This window comes from Pangasianodon hypophthalmus, chromosome 9, assembly GCF_027358585.1.
Source record: "Pangasianodon hypophthalmus isolate fPanHyp1 chromosome 9, fPanHyp1.pri, whole genome shotgun sequence".
Lineage (NCBI taxonomy): Eukaryota > Metazoa > Chordata > Actinopteri > Siluriformes > Pangasiidae > Pangasianodon > Pangasianodon hypophthalmus.
This window is the reverse complement of record NC_069718.1, coordinates 22,086,269-22,108,557: the sequence shown is the minus strand read 5'-3', so window position 1 is coordinate 22,108,557 and position 22,289 is coordinate 22,086,269. Positions and strand designations below refer to the sequence as shown.

The following is a 22,289-nucleotide window of genomic DNA, read 5'->3' as shown; positions in this document are numbered from 1 at the left end:
AACTGAAAAAAAGAACTCTAATCAATTTCTGCAACAAAAAAAAAAAGACAAATTGTAGATAGTGTGATCGTGATGTACAGAACCATTTCTAGTGTAAGATATATTGCAAAAAATGGGAGAGGGAAAGGGGGATTATGGAGTGGATAATGTATGTACATGTATCAGAAATACCTGTGAAATTCTTATTTCCCCATGCAAAGGCTGAGAAAAAAGAAGAAAAATGTCTTGTTTTTTTAATTCCCCTTTTTTCAGAGTTTTGAGATGTAGCTGGGCTGGAAACTTTGCTGAAAACTGTCAAGCCTGGTTAATGATATTACCTTGAGCACAGTTGGAAAAAAAATCTGCTAGGCTGTATCCTAGAAGGCTTTATGTTCAACTCTTAACTGCATATTATATAGTTACTCTAAAACTTCACTAGATAGCAACCTACAGCGTAAGTCAAGTGTGATAGCCTCAAACATTAAAGTAGAGAGCTTATGTCATTATTAATGTGGTCCAGCTCCACCAAAACCTATGGTCATGAGCTACTGCTGGTTTTATATTGCTATTTATAGTGGATTGATAATAGCATTTATTTATGGACTCATAGTTTTCATTCCTCTTGACATTTTCAAAAAAAAAAAAAAAAAAAAATATATATATATATATATATATATATATATATATATATATATATATATATATATATATATATATATATGTATGTATGTATAGGCTCATGGAATAAAAGCCTGGGTGGCAGAAAAAAAAATCAAATTTTGAATTATGATATTTAAGACTCACTGTTATTATTATTATTATTATTATTATTGTTATTATTAATAATCATAAAGTGATTAAAAATATATATTATCAATTATTTTGTAACTACAGAGACTCTGATAAGAAAATACTATATACTACTGGACAAAAAAAAAAAAAAAAAGGCCCAAGCCCAAAATGGCAAATATTAAGCTTTTAATGGTTTTAACAACAAATCATTTGTCAGAAATTGAACAAGAATGAAACAAATGCACTCCATGCACTCAAATGAGAGCTCCTGTGCCACCATTTGCTCATTTACTTTTGCTGTTTGGGGAAAAGCTAGAAACAGGGAAATTCACTTATATAGTCTTCCTGTACGCAAAGGTAAAATCATGATAATGATTCAAATGTTTGATGTCTGTGTATACAAAATTCTCCAAAAATATCTTCTGGGATGTTTTTTTTTCTTAAAAGATTAGTCATTATTTGGTTATCTGCCTCACCTGATGCAGCCCATCAAGGGCCACAAGGTTTAAACATTTAAAGCAATCAAAAGGAAAAGCTTCTCATACTAACTTCCTTTATCTATTTGTTTAATTCTTGCTCATTTCCTGATTGACGCTCATTGACACAACAGTTAGATTGCACCATGTATCTTTTTATGAGTTTACTATTTCCTATAGGATGACCTCAGATAATCTTCACTTTTCTTTCCGCGTGTATTTTTTTTATTCTGTGTAAAAGTGCATTCCACACCTTTTGGTAGTCCACATCATTTATTAGAACAGAAGCATGTAAGGCTAAAACTAACATTCCAGCTGTGTTGTGCATGCTTCACAAATCTGCTTTTTTGCTCATTGTGTAGAGTATTTTATATGATGCAGTTGAAGTCTCATTTATCACCATTGCATGAATTTAGCTCAGACAGTTTCATTGTGTAAACTCTGAGCAGCTCTCTCTGCTTCTCCTTTTCTGCCTGTGGTCATTCTTGACTGCTAGCTGCTAACTGCATTAGATCTGTTGAACCAGACCTCTTCGTCTGGCAGATGGCATTCAGAGTGCTGTATCTACACAGAGCTGGAGGTGTTAATGAGTTGTGTGAGAACCGTTAGACCAATGTTAGTAAAAGCGGATTAGGGGTGTTAAGAGGGGGCTTTTTTGGTGCAGCAGTGTTGATGTTTCTGTTGACATTATACGGTTTAACTTTATATGTGGTATGCTTTGACCTGTAAAGCTGAGTGTGTAGACTTCCCAGTACCCATTTTGGGCAATAAGACCACACAATCCATTTACGTAAGCACATGTTCTGCTTAGATATTTATAAATGCAATGAATAGCTATATCTGATGTGAGAAAACATCAGATAGAGAACATATCATGTGGTTTAACTTGGATACATTATTTTCTACAGAATGATGTGAGTAATTAATTCAACAAATTTTGAAGTATTTTAAACAAAATGGGAGTGATATAATCCAGTCACAATAACAAGCTTTTTTTTGTGTGTTAAATCTGCATCAGTGCATTAGAAAGTAAGGTGAATAATGATATTTAGGAAAAGATAGTACATTCATTAGTGGTTCTCAAAGTGCTGTCCAGGGCGTCCTAGATGTCTGTGAAGCATAGTCAAATAATATGTGATTATTTATTTTTACAGTGGTGGAAATCACATCCTATCATTATCAAAACTGTTACATTTATTAATGAGTTCTTATAGTTGTTAGTTGGTTTGGCTGATCACATGATTTGAATAGGTGTAATCAAAAGCACATTAACTCAAAAACAAGTAGGCCTATAAATAATATGTTCTGTTCAGGAATAAAAAAGATCTATGGCTTCGATAAATAGCTGAAGTATTATTGTTCACATTTAAATAATGAGCCTAATTTGAATAGTTGGATGATGCTCATTAAATAAATCTGGGCTGGAATTTATTATTTGAAAATCTGCATTAGATAATACATCTTTCCTTTGATTAGTTATGATACTGTCTGTTTTTTTTTCCTGTGCATGTATGAGGGAATTGTACTTGGTGTATCTGTGTCCATATTTCATTGTATGTCATTGTGTTTATATTTTCTGTATTGCTGACTAAACAATATCTACTCCTCCTGCGACTGCATTCACTCATCATCCATCATACTGTATTTCTGAGCAGCAGTAACTCCATGTCTCAGCGGTCTTCAAGATTCTAATACATTCCAGTCAATCTGATCTTTGACCACACATTAGTCTGACCTTGTGATATTGTGTGCAATGTGCTTCTCAAACATTACTACTACTACTATTACTACTACTATATAATTACTACTATTATTTGTTCCTATTAAACATTCTCAGTTTTGTGTTCATATGGTATATATTCCAAGCTAGGTGTTCTTCCTGCCACACAGTTTGGTCCTTCTAATTCTTATAATATGGCAGAAGATTGAATAATCTATCAATATGCATTAATAGATTCATTAATAGATTCAGCATGTGCTAACTGTTTCTATAAACATATTAACCTTAATAAGTTAACAGTAAATAAAAGCTCAAGTAGAAATAGAAACTTAATTCAAGATGCATTAAATACACTCCAGATTTAGGTACTGAAATTAGTATCTACAGTATGTTTTCAGTGTTTCAAAAAATTTCTTCCCTTTTAATTTTTGTCAACTCTTTAATGAACACTTTAAAAAGGTTGATCATTTTAAATCACTTTCCCTGAATTCAAACCGGACGGAATGGATGGTTGAGTTGTGACCATCCATTCACTTCACACCGGCAAGACAACTGACTTCATTTATACCAAGAAACCACACAAATAAACAGCTGTGTCAATCAAACAAGGACAGCTGATGTTGAGCAGCTGTAATTACAATACAGGTCAAAACAAATTTGACAGGAGACATGGCACTTTTTTTCAATACGTAATACATATTGTATACATATGCTACATTTACACATTCGCATAAACACTGGGACATCACACTTGCATGCACTCTGCAATCTTAAAATAACATAAATTGCCCAGTGCAATCAGTAAACATGGAAATCAATACATTAAAGCCTTGTGTAGCTCTACCTGACAATATGATTGGTCTCCACACAAATGTGAAGGCTTCCTGATGCAGTGCTCTCACTGTTCACCAGGTCTCCCTCACAGTACTTTTGAAACATTGGCGGAATATCTCGGGTGATATTGCATGTTTGTTGAAGAGATTCTTCACCAAACCTATTGGCAGTTTGAACAAGCTTTCATGGAGTTTTTTGATCATCTAGTGTGTGGAAAAGATACTGGAGAGAAAACAAGGATAACTACCTTCCTCTGATTACGCGCTCAGTTTCCGCACCCTCACTGCAGAAACCGGCTGTAACGAGCCTGACCTGAAAATGCCATTCTGTCACAGGCTCAGGGATAATCTCGAGACCAAACTAGCTGATGATCAACTCTCACTCAACCAATTCATTCAGTTGTCTGTCAGAACTGATAACTTTTTAAGGGTCAGACACCTGCAAGCCTGGCATAGTTTGTCGGAAGCCAGAGAGTTGAAGACAGAATGTGAGACATTGGAGATTAGTCATGCCAAACAAACAGCAGAGGAAAAAGCCTACTGAAGGAAGAAGGGACTCTGTCTGTACTATGGGGGAAAAGGTAATTTTCATGAATGTAAATCATTAAACCTGCAAATGCACTTTGCCTATAGTACTGGACAAACCCTGGTTTACTGCCCACAACCTTTTTATCTTCTGGAGTAAAGGGCAATTAATGACACTCATTTACCTGTGCCACAGTATGTCACAGTACCTGTATTTGCTTACTATGTAGAACAACTCAAATGGAGAGTCCTGAATCTGATAAGGAAGATCAAATTCCTGCCTAATGTTTGAATTTAGCTGAGGTTTTGAGCAAAGTAAAAGCCCCTGAAATACCCCACATTATCCATGTGACTGTATTACTGATGTCTTGCCTGGAACATCACCACCACAGAAGCAGGTCAACCCACTATCAGTCACCGAGACTCATGTGATGGAGGAGTATGTGCAGGAGGTATTAGCACTGGGGTTCTGTCAACAATTTATCATTGACTTCAGTCTCTTATCTGGTTACCATCCACAAACGACAGTCGAGTAGAAGACTTAATTCAAGAAACTGGAAGATTCAGGTCATACTGTGCCAATAACCAACATGATTGCAGACGTTACCGCCCATGGGTGGAGGATGCACACATTTTCCTGCCTCACTCCTCTATGGGCCTCACACCCTTCCAGTATATTCTTGGTAACCAACCTCCACTCTTTCCATGGTCCAAAGAACCTCCCTAACTTCCTGCTGTTGAAGAGTAGATGAGAAGGAGTCAACAGATCTGGGAGGTAGCACATGTTGGGTTACAAGCAGTACAAAGAAGTTGAAAGCTTTCATTCACAGCTATGTCTGCGCCAGATGCTCTGCTTGTCCAACAGAGACTTACTTCTCAGACTCCCTTCTTGCAGTTAAGTCCCAGATTCATTGGTCTTTTCAAGACAAATCAACCTAGTTTCTTAACCAGTTTTCATCTATAATTACGTCCACGATACTGATTAGCATATGTATCTTTACTCAAGCTCTTGAGTAAAAAGTTCTACTGCCCAGAGGCAAGTGACTGGAGCTGAGCCGCCTTCCCAGTCGGCATTCGGGGGTAGACCAGCTTACCTCGTTTGGAGTCTACTCGACTCCAAGTATTGGGAAGGGTGCATGTTATACCTCATGGACTGAGAGAGGAAGGTCCCAAAAATGCTCTGGGATCTCTGCAGAGGACATCTTAGACCCATCTCGCCACATAGACTTCCACCAAGAGCATCCAACAGTATCTGCATAAGTTTTGGCGAAGTCTTGCCGTTCCTAGTGATTGAGGAAGTTCTTAGCCTTGTTTATCATCTATGATGTATTTGACCCTCTCCTGTTTCACTGGATTACTTTGTAGATTATCCTTTGGCATTTTATATTGTGTTTGCTGAGTCCTGAGTTGCCTCGATTGCATTATGAACCCTATCTGCCTGAATTAAGTGTCACATGGATGGTAACTCTCCTCCTGAACCATCCTTGTCTGTTATAAACTGCTTCCCTGTGATGCTATGGGACTCTGCTTTCCCTCTGATTGTGTCCATGCTATGTCATGACAAATCTGTCAGAAATTGAAAAACAAAAATATACTCAGGAAATTGCTGTTTTCGCAGTGTGTTCCTGCGAATAGACATTGATGCCAGGTTTTTGTTTTTCAGTCTAGCCTGGGGGGGCAGGGGGGTGGAGTATCCAACCTACATTACAGCAGTCATGACTGGGCTTTAACTTTGTTGCAGATTCATAGCTAATGTTTTCTCTATATTCTGAATTTCTTGCATTTTCCTGACGGTTATTTTTCTGATTTTCATTTAGCATTGAGCCTAGCGTAATCTATTGTGTTTTACCTAGTTTCGTTTTGGTGGCATTTGTTCTTTAATCTGTTAAGTTCCTGAGGAAACAAGTCTGAATAATTTTATATTATTTTAATTGCTGATTTAATCAGTAGATTGAATATGTAAGCATAAATCCTGGAGGAAAAAGAGTTTTAGTGGAATTATTATAATCTCAAGTCAATCTTGCTTCCACACTGAACATGATGAAAGTGATGAAAGTTCCCTCCCCAGCTCTCTTCCCCTCCTGCCAGCATATCTGTTTTCTTCTGTTTTTCTTTCATTTGGTTGAATGAACTCTCTCTGGGTGAGTCTTTAAGTCACAGACTTACAGGCAGATAAACATGTTACTGGACTATATCAAAAATTAACTTTAGGTAGTGATAGTAAAGTTCAGTCAAGTTAATATGCTTGCTGGGTAAATAGTTTCAGAAGTGTCATGCTTATTTATTTAAAATTTGTTTTAAGCGGTTTGAGCATGTTGCTATTTCCAGCCTTTGGTCTGAGGAAGCCTGAGTATTGAATGGGTTCTTCATTCTCTCCTTCAAAGGTGTTCTTTTGGTCCATGCTCGTTCCCAAAGCACCTGTATAAATACCAGCTCCCTCCCATTCTGTCGGCTCTGGTTCCTAGCTCTCGATGTGGTGTGTTTATCTGTTCTAACTCTGTACTGGCTGTAGTGTGGGGTGTGTGGAGGGACTGGGTTCAGGTAGCATGTTATGGATGCTCTAATATGGGTTTGTTTAGGTGGGCTTGGGGTTCACTGTATGAGAAACTGCTGAGAGAGAGAGAGAGAGAGAGAGAGAGAGTTAAGGTTTTTTTAAACTAACATTATTTAACTAATATTACTAACATTTTTTAACTAGCATTATTTTTTTAATAAACATTAGTTACATTATTTACTAACTAACATTATTTACTATTGTGTGCGTGTGTGAGAGAGAGAGAGAGAGAGAGAGAGAGAGGGAGAGAGATCAAATTAAATTACAACATCTTACTAAATGTTGATAACTGAGCTAGGGTCTCCGGGTGTAAATATTGAGACTTGCTATTCAGCTTCAGTTCTGAATTTTGCCAGTTAACAACCTCAAACATGCTCATTAAGGTGTTTGTTCATAATGTTTGTTGTGGGCTTGACTCACTTATAGTACGAACAAGGTTTTTTTTGGATATTTGGCTTAGTTTTTTTTATTATTATGTAAAAATCAATTAATACAAGCGGCAGTTACTTTGCTCATGTTACTTATGGTGTGTTAATCCTGAAGTATATGATTTGATCACACACACACACACACACACACACACACACACACACTATTTCAACTTCTCTAAGTATACACACAGACACAGGAGTAAAGGATCCCTCCCAGAGCCTGTTCGCTCTCCTGCTGACTGCAGCACAGGACACACCTGGAGCGAATGAACACCTCTTTGTGTTCAGAGCAGAGAGGGATGTTAGTCTAGGAGTGTGGACTGGAATAAGGCTGTTGAAATGAGCCTGTAGTCTGTAATACATATTACAGCCAGCCCAAATAAATTTACACTCAGTTTAACTGGTCTTAGAATGCTCAGGCCGTCTCTTCTGACTCGAAATGTTCTTTATTCAGCTGTTGGTCTAGAGTTGAAGTTTTCTACAAGTCTAGTTTCATTCTTGCTGTGTGCGTGGCAGGCTATTGAGGAACTCCGTTTTTCCAAACAAGAAGACTGTTATTACCTTATGGTCCTATTTTGTGTTTTTGTGTGTGTGTGTTGGAAGAAAAAATCATAGTTTATAGGGGCAGCTTGCATGGACTCTAACTGTTTTTACCTTTTTTTTTTTTTTTGTAAAATTGCTTTCTTGCTGCATACCAGCTATGCTCAGCTTAAAAACCTAATATCACACATCAGTGGTACTCTGAACATAAGGAATGTGCTTCATGCTTGTGCATATTTAGTACAGATGGGGTTATGATGGATAGTTCGGAGAAGTTTCAGAGCAGCATCTGTTCGAGACAAGTTTGCCCAATTACTCCTGGCTCACTCTCTGATGTCATGCTTTCCTAAGATAATGAGAGAACATTTGAAGTCCTACTGAAAGGAGAAAAACACAAACTGTGCTCGTGACCTAAGGATAAAATGAATCCAGTCATCACAGAATCCAGTGATGCGTGTAAGAACCTCTGTCTGTTTGACAGAGTATATCAGCATGAGTAAGTGAGTGTCAGTGAGTCATTGCGTGAGACAGGCATGCTTTTGGTGAGTTGATAAAGCTGTAAGCTGACTGGAACTGAGGATACAAAGCAAAACACATAGAGCACTATGCTCTTTCTCTCTCTCTCTCTCTCTCTTTGCCAGTAAGCGTGATATCTCATTTACTTTATCTGTTCCTAATTATAATATAGGAAAAAAAAACCTCTCTGCACTGTTCTGTAGCAGCCACAGATGTGACCTTCAGTTTAGGCAGATAGATAGTAAGAGAGATATGAATGCTGTATGAATTATTCAGATCAAATCCACGCAACAACTGTCCTTTCTGCCCACACTCTGGGCTTAATCAGATCCATACTGCCCTAGTTGGGACTCTCCCAGGGGCCTTGGCTCTAAGTGCCACTAATAATGTTTCGAAGTAAGTCTCACTGGGTGTTGAAATGCAGGCCTTTTTCTCCACCACGTGCGTTTATCAGCCAGCAAGGCAAATAGTAAATGGCTCCTGTGAGTCAGCAGCCTATTATAGTTTTTGTAATGCAATAACAAATGACTGCTTGTTCACATGATATGATGTCTGAAGAAAAAAAAACCCTGAACCTCATATCTTTTAATTTATTACTTTTTACATTTTCTTGTTTTATTTGCTTACCAAAAACATCTTTACTGACATATAAGGTTCTACAACTCATGCCTTTTACAATACTGCCATAAAACTTATGGCAAGCCAACCCAAGAATGCAATGAACATAAAATTTCTAAATGTGGCCATATTATGGGGATGAACTTTCTGCAAGAGTTTAGGATGTTAGTATTTGTTCAGGAATGCTAGATCAGTGTGATGTGGGCTTTTATGAACTGCTCATAAGACTGGACACCCTGCTGAGTTGTGTAAGATCACTCTGACCAGCAAAGGCAGCAGATTTGCTAAAGTGAGAATGGGAGTTGGTACACAGTTGGAGTGTTAATGACAAAAAATGTCCCTGTCTCTTTTTTTAATGGGTGCAGCTAACTATTTTCCTGAATCCCCATAACTGGGTTTTCACAGAGAGAACTGAGAGAACTATGATTACACAATAATCTTTTTTAGAGTAGTGGGCCTCAAGGAAGGCATCACTCCATTTCCTGTGTGCCTCATGAGCAGGGGCGTCACAGCAAGATATCTTTGAACACAGTCAAAGACAAGACAAAGCAGCAACCATAAGGAGCAGATTGATTTATTTGTAACGCACGCTGGGCAGCGCTGCACAATAATGCAAAGGGTATGATAGAAGTGCGCTGTTACATCTTCTTGCTGTAGAGATTTTCTTTCTTGATTTTGGATTTAATTTAGTAAATTCCTTAATTCCTCTACCATGGTGCTCTTGTTTATGTGACAGAGCATCACAGTGGGATTTTAGATCTAAACAACCTGAACTCCTGAATACACATCAACTACTAGTAAAACACTAGTAAAAAGGTTTGACCTGGTTTTGCTTTAATGAAATGTCTTGCAGTAAAGGACTTTGCTCCCCCATACAGTGAAGGATTTTCCATGGAGTGAGTTTCTTTTCTATAAATGAAAGGCCAGAATGAATGGCTAGTGTGCATGAGTCACTGTTGGCCTACATCTTGAATCACCCACTTGGCTTGAACGTGCTTTAATGAAGCGATGCTTTAATGATGCTTTAATAAAGAGAAAAAAAAGAGGAATGAGTCAAAAGTGAGACTTTGATGAAGTAATATTTAAAAGGTTTACATCATCTTAGGAAAAAGTGGCTAAATTAGGGCTGTTTGGTCCAGTGTCCATGAGTAAGTATTAGGAAGTTAATTGAAATGTCAACACTTAAATTAAATCTGAATATGCCTGTAGATATAAGTAACCGACTTTGTTTTATATCCAGCCTGTTTTAAGTCTTATAATCACAGACAAATATAATATGATAGTTCTACTATGTTCAGTGGTGCAGCATAAATCTATCAAATTGCTGTTTGGTTATTTTTAACAATGAGTAATTTTGCACCTTTAACCATTGTTGTATTAAAATAATATTTATCTGTGAAGAACTAAGCGGACCAATTTTATCATACAAGTCCAAGTTACAAACCCACTTAAATTTATTACACTTCCCTAAGGATTTGCTATTGACCTTTTTTAAGCTGATAATTGAGCCATCTCGATTTGGAGATCATGGTCTTGCAGGCTAGAATGCGCTGTGCTCTATCAGCCTACTGTGGAGAAACATAGAGGGGTTTTGTGTGATTGGTCAGCGCCAGACGTCTGGGTCGTGTATGTTTATGTTACTAAATCACTTTCACATCTGCTCCTAGCAGCAGTGAGCAAGTGTGCTAGTGATATTAAATGAAGCAGGTTTCCTTTGAAAAACAGATGAAAACAGTGACAAGGCCCAGACGGAATAAGAGCAGGTATACTAAGTTATCAGTAAAAAGTGAAAAAGTAGTATTCACCTTTTCTGCTGTGCCCATTAACCAGCAGGTTGTGCTGTAGCAGCACTCATACGTGCTCATACATGTCTGCGTGCGTGCGTGTGTACACGCACACACACACGCACACATACACACACAAAATCACTACTAATCATGATTTCGCTCCCGCTCAGAGTAGCATATTTACTTGCCGTAGAGCACATTTGAAACCTTTCACCCTGAAGCAGAGGAAACAGACCAGCAAAAGTGGAAACAGTGCTGTCAAGTGTTTTCCAGTGCCAGAGAGGAGTGTGTGTGTGTGTGTGTGCCCGGTCAGTCTCACCCCTGGAAAGCCTCTCTCTCTCTCTCTCTCTCTCTCTCTCTCTCTCTCTGTCTCTGGCACACGGAATTCACTATTTGGAAGTGGTTCTGCTGTAATGGGAATTGCCATAGTAGTCGGTTCTTCAGACAAAAAGAAATTGCATGAAATTGCACAACAACTTGGAGATTGGAAACATGTTTTATTTTTTTCTCTTTGTTGAGTGAGTGGATTTTGTTGTAGGACTTTTCCACTCTCTTTCCTTCACTCTCTCCTGCCGGTCATCTTGTTAATAAAAGTGCATCTAATAATAAGGACAATTTGTGCTTATTATCTTGTTCTAAATGTCTCATAATGAAATGACTTTCTATTACTTAAGCATTTTCATGTTTTCTCTTGAGCATTAGGTGGATTTCGGAACAGCTAATTGCAGCTGTCAATGTGAGGAAATGCTCCTACATTAGCAGGGCGTGAACTAGACATGATCTGCTTCGGGCCAGTCCAAAGCCCCTGATATCCTCCACATTATTGGAACACCGGAGCATGCTGCACTTCATCTGGCCTTTATTCTGTGCCATGAGTCTCCATGTTACTTCTTTTTCAGAGGAAGAAGCCAGAAGGCTTCTAGATTTAACCCTTTTTTTTATTATAAGAATGTATGGTCCTTAGTTTTTCCCTCCTTATGTATGGATTGATAAAGGGTCCGATATGCATTGTTTACAGTACATTCCTTTTGGATGGAGAAAGAGAAAGGACGCTCTGTAGTATTATATGTTTGGAAGAGTTTTGTTCATTGAAAATACTGAACTGGAAGTATGGCAGAGAGTAAATGATATAAGTATTCTCTGTCACTCAGATAAAATGAGGATTTTAGTGTGTGGATCGTCATCTGGAACAATACACTGGTGTCAAACAGCTCTCTCTCTTTCCCCTCTCTCTGTTTTTTATTTCATTTTTTCCACCTTCTGTCTCTGTCCCTTGTCTCTACGATTAGCTAGAGCATGAAAACGAGCTGTTTGTGAAAGCAGGCCTGTTTCTTTGGCATGGTATATGTGTGTTTTGACATTAGTTGGGCAAGTGTTATTTAGTGTGTGTACCAGAATCTCAAAGATTCCCCCAAAAGCCCATAAACAATGTGGAAGTGCTTATAAGTAGATGTGATTCCAATCACTAACCACGAATGTACCTACCTCACTTCATCCACATTGTTCATTGTTGGTTTGTAAGAGATGTAATTGCATTCTGAACTTTTTCATTTAGATCAGAAAGTACACATGGTCTGGGCATTTTGCGCATGTGTTAGAGTGCGGCTGTAGTACTTGGCTCCATCTCTGTTTTGAACATGCCCTGAGCAAACTCCCAATAGTGAAGGAGGAGGTGCAGAATTTCGGTGCGTGTTGATGAGGTGAAGCATTTAAGCCAAGCACTGTCAAAGCCAACCTGGAAGCAGGAGTAGAGGAGAGCCAGGGTGACTGAACACTACAAGTCTGCTACTCAACACTGCTATATGTAATGCCAATATACCTGCATTATATAGTGAATGCTAGGGTTTTTTTTTTTTCAATCAGGTGCAATCAGAGAAAACAATCTGGTGGCTGATAAGTTTCTTCACTGCCTGTAATAAGTGATTAGTAACAAAAAATAGAGCATGTGATTTTAGTAACATCCCTGAGGGCAAAAACAAGATTACATGCTTACACTCTTGATTTAAAATGGACTGTGGAATAAGACTGGAATGAACCTGTATGTAGAATTAATTAGAATTAGTTTTATGAGGTAGGAAGTAGTTCATTCTTAATTTTTGTTGAGAGTAGGTGACAAGTAGGTGAATAACTAAATTGCACAAGTTGAAAACTCATTGTAGTAACACTAAAATACTGATAAGCGAGTCATAACAAATTTCTCTTGCAGTTACTGGCTTCTTTGTTTTCCAGAAACGAAACAATTTCCTCCTGTACTACTGGTTTCACTAATCATTCCCATGGGGTGTATGTAACGACACTGCTTAACTGAAGTATCTGTTTATACTTTTGATTTATTGCCTATTAGTCCAGTCTAAAAAGAGTAAGAAAAACAGTGATTAATTGATATATTGCAAGCTTTTAACTATTAATCACGTCGCTGGCATTGCAGGAACAAGCATTTACCATGTGAAAATATTTTGATAAATGTGGCCCTGTGTAAAGTAAGAGTAATCTCTGAAGTTCCTCAGGGGTGTGTAAGTGAGACGTGCCAACGTAACCCAACCTTTACCACTTTCTCATTTAGGCGTGCTTCCATTCATCCCCTCCGCTTCATCAAGAACTTAAAAATGGAGGTGGAGCTCTTGGTTTGTGACTCATCTCATAGAAAGATACACACTTGGGCACTAAGGCATCACTTAACACACTCCCTCTACACTCTTCCATTCTGGAGAGTCTAATGGCACACTCTAAGCTCCAGCCATAATCAGCTAAGGTTATGAGGATCGCTGAGCTGTTCCACATGTGTGGGGGAGCATCAGATCAAATTAAGCCGGGCTGGACAAAGGCTCTTTTTTGAACACAGGTGTCTGGGGTAGGGGACGAGGGCAGTTTAGAACTGATGTGCTAAAGGAGTCTCTTATGTGGAGATGGAGTGGGTTAGTTTTAAACCCCCCACCCCACCCCCACCACCCCACCCAGGTGCTGTTAACCCTCTAGGGGCTTTTGTGCTGATAAAGCGATTACAGGGTCCAGCTCCCAGCCTGTTAGAACTGTAATGAGTATTTAGACTGGCCTTATAATCACACTTATGCTCAAATTACAATAGGTTTTTGTATATGTTGAAATTACTATTTAATATACATTACAATGTAATGTTATTTTAATGGGAAGACACAACTAAAGTGATGTTAAAAAATGACCAGAGATATTAAAGTATTTATAAAAGACTATACCAAAAACCTTTCTTTGTGGACTACTGTTCTTCCAATTTCGATTTATGTCCTACCACTGGATCTTATATTTATTATAAAAACAGCAATAATAATTGCTCATCCTAACAGCTCGGGCTTCCTAGCAACCCTGATTCAGCTGTGGTGGGGGCAGCTAATTTTTGCTCGCGTAGCCGTACCCTCCGTCTGCATGGAACTAATTTTGTCTGGGTATTCAATTTAATTCTCCATGCTGTCCCTAAGCCCCTTGCAGCACCCCCCCCCCCCCTCCCCCCTCCTCCCCACCCCCCTCCTGCCAGCCATGTAAACTGCTTATCCACGGCCTTTAACACTGAAGGGATTGTGCTCTGAGTAATTTATCAAAAGTGCATAAAACATTCTTGTGAGATTTAGCCGTTTAGGCTAACAAGGAGCACTAATACACTAAGGTATTGTGGCAAAAGCAGCAGTAACTGATTCTGAACAAGCCAAAACAACAGGGACAGGCCTAAGCCAGCGTGAAATGAATTGAAATGGAGACGTCTGAAACTGTAAATAAGATGCCAGTTGAGAGGCAGAATTTGTTAACTGAATCAACAGATGGCACTATACAATGCAAGTGCTACACTGTTTATTTTCTTAACTTGTATACCAGGGTGCTACGTTGGAAGTATAATCTGTTGTTTTTAAGCTCATTTCACTATTTTTATCCTGAAAGACACAGAATACATTTGTGTCCATTTTTAATTTCAGTCTGAACTTCTGAACATGTTAGCAGACTAGAAATCACCTGATCTAGCAACTCACTTATCAACGTCCATGGCATGTTAAATCTCCTCTGAATTCTATTGGAGTGCAACACGGACTCTTATCACCAGAGTGTCTGTCTCCAGGTGGTTCTGCTCTTTATGGTCCAGTGCTTAAATCAGATTAGCAGCGAGTGACGTTGGGACCTTGAGCGCCGACTGGTCTCCTCATAACAGAGCCCAGCTCCTGCACTCACCTCTTCATCTCTCCAACAGCATGGTCACCTGAAGAGCAGGCATTCTAAAAATCTAATGAATGCACGCACAGCACTGGGGGACTTATTTGATGGAAAAAATCCTATGTTTTGAATAGTTTTTCCAGGCCCTGTGACATCATCTTTCATTTACTGTGCATACAGTGGGGTCCAAAGGTTTGAGACCACATGGAAAATCTGGGAATTTGTTTTCTGGAATCATTTAAAACTTGAAAAAATTGTATTTAAAAAAAAAGGAAATGTTCAATATCTTGAATATCCAATATTCACGATTCTGCACTTTTTCTAGGTCATTATCTAAATTTAAGCAAATTTATGATGTTGACTGTGTTAACTCCTTTGTAGAAAAGGTCAGATTTTCCTTGATTGTTATTCCTTCCAGTGAAACCCGTGTTTACTCCAAAAGGATTTGATCTAACATATCATCAGGTTTTACACAAACTTGTGGAGTTCATGTCAGCTTGAGTGCATGCTGTCATTAAAGCAAAGTGAGACATACCAAGACACAGCAAATACTAAGAAATTCTGAAATTCATGTGAATATTTTCTACTTTTTAACTCAAGTTAATGCTGGTAATATTTTCTAAAAAAAAAAAAAAAAAAAAAAGATTTTGTATTAAATTAGAAAACAGTGCAAAACAGAAGCAGTTTCACTAGTGGTGTCAGATTTTGGACTCCACTGTAAACTATTTGGAACAAGGAAATATTAGTCCTAATGGTTAATGGCCATTTGGTTACAGTGGTGGAGCCAGGAATTTTTTGCAGGGGTGGCCAGGCAGGGGCCAGCAGTCACTCTGGGGTGGCACAAAAAATGTCAATATACAAACAAAAAATGTGTTTAAAAAAAAAGAATAAATAGTTTAAAAAGTACTAGGCTATTTTAGATGCCCACAGCACAATCATCAATAATTAACTGTACTTGTTTGAAATAAAATTTCACACAAAAATGAAAGTTGTGTCATCATTTAATCATCCTCATATTATTCCAAGCCTGTAGGACTTACTCCCGTGAAACCCGAAAAGAGATTTAAGGCAGAATGTTAGACTAAAGCAAAGTGACTAACATTCTGCCTAACATCTCTTTCTGCATTTCATGAAAGAAAGTCATTAAGTTCAGGTTAACATACGGTGCTGTTAGAGCAAATAACTACATAGGATCTGAAAGTCAACATCATAATATATTTAATCAATCTAATCTTTAATATGATTTCTGGTTTCAAAGAAAAAATGCAATATCTCCCAAAGCTGCAAAAGCATCATTTAAAAAGGACCACAAAAACCTGGCAACTCTGTACTGAATTCAAATTTGAATTTATTTTAAGTGAAAGTATGAAACTTACAATTTCATCAAAACAAATCAAACTATTATCACTTACAATCGGATTCTGCAATTGTTGTAGTTTTTAACCAAAGGCACATCAGACTATCTTCTTTTACAGCTTACATCAACTAGATTCTGCGATTGTTGTAGTATAAAGCAAAGATATTCACAAACTCATCTAGGTTCAAGGACTTAAGCATTCTAGTCAGCTTGTGTAAATCTAGTTTCCTTACTGCTTTTTGTGCATGGAATGGATAAACCTCTGCTAAATTGACAATGTTGTTTTAGAAAACATTAAAAACAATCAAAAGAATTTTGATTTCATGAACACAACTCTAACGACGTGTTCGTACATGATTCATCCACTGGCTAGTTGAAACGTGTCCTGCGAAAACTCTCGTGACAGCGTATGTTGTTCTATTGAGTGGCATGAAGATGAATCTCGCGAGAGTTTTGCATCAAGGTTGCCATCATAGATATGACCGAAAATGCACCAAGTTGGAGAAAACTTCTGTGTTGTGGCATTAAAGACATGGATCTATCACTAAGAAACATTAATTATTCTTTAGAAAAAAAAATGACTGAAAATGCATTTGCAACTGGGGTAGCCAATGGGGTGGCCAGGCTTCAGTCCATGGTGGCCATGGCCACCCCTGGCCACACCCTAGCTCCTCCCATTCTACAATGGTTCTTTCATTGTTTTTTATATTAGGGATTTGCTCTTGTTGAGTCTGTTGCTTTAATGAGTGGCGCTCTGGCATGGTGTTGAAGCCCTGAAGGACCAGCTGGTGTTTGATGGGAATGTGTGATGAGCAAAGCAGAGAGCCTTTATTACAGCTGAATGCAGCTTTGATGTGAAGCGGAGGCCACAGAGCAGCTACATATCTGTCATTAACCCAGCTGCACACAACTCTGCCTGCATCTTCACCTGCGTGGGTGTACAATGTGTGTGCATGTGATCGAACATGTGTGTGTGTGTGTGTGTGTGTGTGTGTTAGAAAGGATGCAGGAGAGACAAGGAAATGTAGTTCATTTGTCATATTATAAGCATGTGATTGCATGTATTGCAAGAACTGATGTTCGTATGAAATAAATAGGATGCATTTGCTTCTGAAGTCAAAAACTTATAATATTAAAATATTGATATCATATTTGCACTTAATCCACATATAAGATTATTTGTGACATTTGCTTTGTCTCTAAAAAGCTTTTTAGTTTTTTTTCACTCCTAGTATATTTCTTACAGTTAAAGTTGTTGTTGCTCTGTTGTTGTCTAGAACAGCAGATCTGCAAGTTTGGCAGAAAGAAAGTTAGAAAGAAAAAAAAAAAGGACCTGGCACTCTTTCAGGTCATGAAAACTGAAACCTGTTTGTGCTTGCTGCTCCGAAGCAGTTCTGTATCGTACCCAGCTCCTTTTGTGCCTCTTCAACTCTGGCTCAACTTAACGCTCTTGGAACGAGAGCAGTTTTTAAACTAAAAGATGGGGGAGGGGGCTCCGAAACGTTTTATATGTGGTAACAGCATGGGTTTAATTATTTCGCCTCATCCTAATTTATTCTTTTAATATATAGCGTTGTACATTACTCATGTTTTCACATGCTGTAATGTATATCTTTATGGCTTGTCCTTGCCAAGTCAGAGCAAAGAGGAAAGTGCTGCTGTACACAGGAACTATCCGAACACCAGTCTATAATGCAGTGATATATGTTATGGATTTGCAATATAGAAAAAATTGCGGTAGTAAAAGATATATTAACACCTTATGTTTTCTCTACATGAGTTGTTTATAATGAGCTCATTGAGAGACGCGGGCGTTTTTTGGCATCTTCACGACAACACTGTAACTCATTTTAACACGGATCACATTTAATGCTCAACTGGAGTGGAGATTTCAGTGGTCTAAAAGGAGCACAAAGAATTCACAGTGCACCCAGATGACTAGGGCATGTGTGTCTGTATTTAGCTCTGCACAGACATAAAAATAAAAAGAAGAGTGTGACCCCTCTGAGGCTTAGCACTCAAAGGGTTGCACACACATCTTTTTATTTTTTACTCTTTTTTTTTTTTAACTTTAAGCAAGGCTGACACTGCTTTTCCATTTTAGCTCTCTGTGGTCCAGTGTTAACCAGACACTTAATGTGCTGATTTTTGCCAAGGAAAAAAAAGAGCACTGAGATCTGTTTATGATTTGTGTCAAAAATAGGTCCTGAGTGCACACACACATATACACTCAGTAATGTTTAAAAGGTGACTTGTATATTTTAACTTTATGCGACAGTTTTAGTCATTTTCATAAAGGATTTGTAAATGTTTGCTTCTTCTTTGCAAAGTCATTGTTCTTCTACATGATGCTGATCATCTTGTGTCCGCAGTTGGTGTGTGTACTGATGTATCCTGACCCAGATTTTAGAAAGAGCAGAGTGGTTTTTTTTTTTTTTTTTTTTTGTGACATGCAGGATGTGATGTGATCTGAACGCCTTGGGAAAATTCGCAGTTACTCAATTGTAAAGTTTTGTTGCTATCCAGCTAATTTGGAAACGAATAATATTTCTACTACAATACTGAAGCCAATATTACACTGCAGTTCGGTTTGGTTTTAGACCCACAGTGGGGTTAAAAAAAAAAAAAAAAAAAAACTGTCTTCCAAATACTCCCTCTGCAATTCAAGAGTGTGTCTAAAAACTAGCAATAGGACAAAAATTTAAATGTAAGAAAGATATCAATTTGAACACATCTGTCTCCCCACACATGCACACACATTCCCTGAGACAGGCTTTAATAGCTGGTGGTCCAGTTTAGCATGAAGGTCATGCAGGTCACGGGTGTGTGGCTGTGTGTGTATGACTACCATGTCAGTCACACAACACAGCTGGTCTCTTGCCTACAGGACAGCCTCAATACGAGCGCTGTTACTCATCTCAAAGCTCGCCTCCTCAAAGCCGAAAAGGCATTCACACCTGCTGCTCCACACACACACATACACACACACACATACACACACACACACACACACACACACACACACACTGACTTCAATCCCTTTTTGATGAGACGGTGTGGTTTGATCTCTGTTTGCTGACATTCAAGTTCAAGCTCTCACACCCCCCATCTCTCTCTCCCTCTCTCTCTCTCCCTCTTTCTCTCTTCCTCTTGACACATTCACCTAAGACGATCTACAAATATATTTACCTTTGTAAATCCTTACTTCACCTCCCAGAGTGGAATTTGTGTTTTGAATATATATACTTGATTGAATCTAGTTTTTATTCACACAAAAAAACCTCAAGGTCTGTTTCTGTTTATTCCGATCAGGCTTAAATGCAGTCGCTTTAACTGCAACACCTCAGCGGAGTGCTTCACTATTATTTTAGCTGTGAGTCATTTGATATGAAACGTTGATCAGGTTTTTACATTTACATTCATGAATTCGTAACAGCTATACCTCAAGAGTTTTTCATTCAATCGCATGCATATTCAGCTTCTCGCTGTTTAGTTACAGATGAAAAAACAGGCAAAGTGCCCATGTTAGAAAGGAAAAGAACACTTTTATCAGTAAAAGCTGGGTGATAGTGGTGAAGGTTTGTGGCAGGCCCACATTGTGAAATATTAGCTTTGGATGACATCCAGATATGTTCTGGGTCTCCTGCCAGATAAGAGCTCATGCAAACATGGAGTGTTGGCTCGCCTTTTTTTTTTTTTTTTTTTTTTAATTACCACAGGTAACAAAAATGGAAAGTGTATGTTAAGGAATAAAATAAATTCAAAACATTGTAGCTTCCTATTGTGAATACAATATAAAAATTCTTTAATAACTTGTATGCCCACCTTTTGCCTTATAACTACCTCCAAACCCTTTAATTGTCTCTAAGTTGATTTTTTCAACCACGTAATTGTAATATTCACCCGTCTTGACATATCTGTTATCGCTCTGTCATACACTACCTTCTTCAAACCAGGCCTTTTCAACATCTTTTCTTTCTCGGGTTTATATTTTATTTGACCAGGAACCCTTTGGAGAAAGGTTTGGAGAAACACACTTACACTCCTGCTGTATTTAGACACATTTTGTAGCTGGAAAAGACTGTGCTTTTACACTGGCTGTCCTCTTGCTACTACTTTGGCCATCTTAATTTTGAATGCAGCTATTCCCATTTCAGTGTAACACAACTTTGACCTTTGTCATTTTGTTCTATTTTGTCTGTTCTTCATCAAAGATAAATTATGACATTGTGAAGATATTGTAGACTTCAGGCAGTAACTGAAGAATGTGAAATATGCAGCCGGTATGTTGTATGTCCAGGCTTAATGTGTTTTGTACTTTGAATATACGCAGAAAGAAAATTACACATAGTGATCCACCCCCCTGTTCTTTTTTTTCCTCATGTTGACTATCTCTTCACATTAATCTGCCTTATTCAGAAAAGAGTCAGAAGTTCACTCTCTCTAGGCCTCCTTATGACCCCATAGAGAGAGAAAGAGTGTGTGTGTGTGTGTGTAAGCTGGCTGTGGCATCATATTCAACTGCTATTGAAGGGGTTTAGCATGAGCTCAGCATTTGCATTCATCTGCCAATGGAATAGCATGAGTTAGAACACTGGCTACAAATATTCAGCTCTGGTGTGAAGAAACACTGTGTCTTTTGGCTTCAGATGCAATAATTCACACATAAATGGTGGTCACAAAGATACCTTTTTAACTAGTTTTATTTTATGGGAGAACATCATGTTTTGTTTATGAAGATATTTAAAACTGTAATTCTCGCAAACACTATTTTTTTAATAGTAGAATTGACTGTTCTGCAAATTGCCTGGTCACTAATTACATGTATCCTGTGTTTTCATGGCAATGCTAACAATTGTGTACTTTAGAAAGTTTAGGGCCTCCACATGCAGAAACAGGAGTGTAAACGTCTCCATCACACACTGGAGGGCTTGTTTACTCACTGCTTTAGGATCCCCCCCCTCTCTCTTTCTCTCTCTTTCTCTCTCTTTCTCTTTCTCTCATTTGAATTTCAATAGTTTGAAGTTGAACTGGTGCAACAAGTGTGATAAAATGCCTGTCATTGACTTGAACAGGGAGCGTGGGATGGCAAATACAGTAGCCTGTTCCATTCAACAGGATATTCATACTGAAACGAATATTTATAAATGTTTCTAATTTAGTCAAATAATTCCGGTAAAATGTATGGTTTTACTAAAAAGTAAAAAGAAAACTGAATATTTTCCAGACTAAAAGAAATGATGCTTTTTCTGAAATGGTCCCATGACACACTCCCAGTTTAACAAGGTGAGTGGGAAGCTATAGACAGTTAGCTGGTGAACCAGCATATAGCTATCATGATGCCTGCATACTGCTCATTTTAATAGTGACTCGTCGAAGCCCTGCTGTGTCAGCATGGTTTAACGGTCCGTGTTTGTCCGGGTTGAATGGATGAGAGTTAAACAAATGGAGAGGCTCCTCACCACCTCCACACCACTTTGTGTCCTCATGCAAACAGAGACAACCAGGGCGTACCAACGCAAACAGCATACACAAAAGGGCTCTGCGCAGGAAGAGAGCACTGACTGGTGGGCAAATTACTGAGGCCGTCTACCTACTCATTTATGGGAACTGGTCACGTTGGCTTTAGCTCTGGATTTCTGACCAGCTTTGTGTTTTATTGTTTTATGAGTTTTATAATAAAAAATGTTTACAAAGAAGGGAAAAACAATTTTTCTCTGTGACATAGGGAATTCCCATTTTTTGGGAACAAAAAATGTCAGGAAATCGGTAGGTTACATTTGTTTTATTACAGAGTGGAGGACCACCAGGGTGGTTACCTTCTGGAACTAGTGGAGTTTTCCCATGTGTTTGTACTCTTAGAAGAGTCTTCACCTTGTGACCGTGGTCATGATCTCATGTGTGTAGACTATAAAAAGCCTCCACCACATCACACTCATCCTCTGGCCTTTCTAGTCAGCCTCAGTGACTCAGGTGGCCTGGTGGTCC

At 38.3% G+C, this 22,289-nt stretch overlaps 1 protein-coding gene across 1 annotated transcript in view; it reads left to right on the top strand.

The window, feature by feature from the left end:
* kcnq1.2 (potassium voltage-gated channel, KQT-like subfamily, member 1.2) overlaps positions 1-22,289 on the top strand; it is a 123,120-nt gene that overhangs the window by 35,951 nt on the left and 64,880 nt on the right. The window lies entirely within an intron of this gene.